The sequence below is a fragment of the Kryptolebias marmoratus genome, linkage group LG16 (assembly GCF_001649575.2).
Source record: "Kryptolebias marmoratus isolate JLee-2015 linkage group LG16, ASM164957v2, whole genome shotgun sequence".
Lineage (NCBI taxonomy): Eukaryota > Metazoa > Chordata > Actinopteri > Cyprinodontiformes > Rivulidae > Kryptolebias > Kryptolebias marmoratus.
This window is the reverse complement of record NC_051445.1, coordinates 10,644,479-10,645,785: the sequence shown is the minus strand read 5'-3', so window position 1 is coordinate 10,645,785 and position 1,307 is coordinate 10,644,479.

Sequence of the window (1,307 nt, the reverse complement as noted above, 5' to 3'; positions counted from 1 at the left end):
GCACCACCCGCTGTCCTTACAGAGGATGGACGAGTCCTTGTGTCTCTCAGCGCTGCGGTCGCAGTTCTACTCTGTTCCCCCCTCAATGCATCTAGTGTTCAAACTTCCTGCTCGAATTAATATAGCCAGCCAATAGGCTGCAATACTACATGTGACCTTCGAAACTGGACAGTGATTGGTTGCTTCATAATCTCGTGAGAGCGACCCTATTATCAGGATTATCACGTGATTTAATGAAGAGTTTGAGAAACCGGTGAGAGCTAGAAATTTACACCCGGGTTACATATATAATATAAAATATTATTTTCTCACAATCCTGAGTTGAGTTTGAGTCTCTCAGCAGCTGCAGCCCTGCTGCCGGTGTTAAAACCCTGTTTCCAAAGTGTCCTGGTTGTTCGTTCCGACGCTGTTTTCAAACTCTTCCTCCGTTACTGATGCCCCGGACTGCACCGGAAGTGCTACAGCTAGCTACCGCCGCCGCTATTTGTGCTGAAGATTGGATGTAAGCAGCAACCGTGTGACGCGAAGTTGAACGAAACAGCGTCTGAATGATCTATTGCAAAGGCCAGCTTTGGTCTTCCCCCGGCTCAGGCTGATAGCTGTTAGCTGTTAGCTGTTAGTCGTTAGCTGTTAGCTTCTTTATTTGATCAGAACTGAACTTTATTTCTCCAAACTGAGGTCACTCAAAAATCTGTCTACAGCGAGATAAGATTAATCTGGAGCTGCAGTCAGTTCTGAGAGGAGGAAAAGGGCCACAAAGGTCAAAGTTCACCCTGATAACCGGACTGATACGGGATGGGATGTCCTCGGGGTGCTTCGACATTTTTGATCCGCTCCTTGTTTGTCCACATTGTGTTCATTCCCGAAGCAGACCCAAACATGCAGCCGTGCCTCTCCTGCTCGGGACGTTTGGCCCGCATAGCTGAGAGTTTACGGGTTCATTGGCGCCACGAGCGCCTCGCCTGCGTGAACGAGGCGCGATGGAGCCGCGAGCTGGGCGGACAGCAACGAGCCAGAGGAGGCTGCAGAGCTGAGCGGCACGTGCAGAGGGGATTTCAGAGGGGGGGGGGTAGATTTCCATCTGACACGCGAGGTAGAATCCACCAATTTCCAATTTCCTCCCGTCCCCCTGTGAGTCCCTGTCCTCCGTCTCCACAGAAATGGGTGAAAGGTCCCTCTGAGTGGAATTTTCCTTGTTTCTTTCCTCGTCAACACAATCCAGATGTGTGCTCCCTGGATCTCCAACCCCCCCCCGGATCTCTCGCCTCCCTGCACGCCAACACCACCTTTCCCCCACTCTTTGCCCC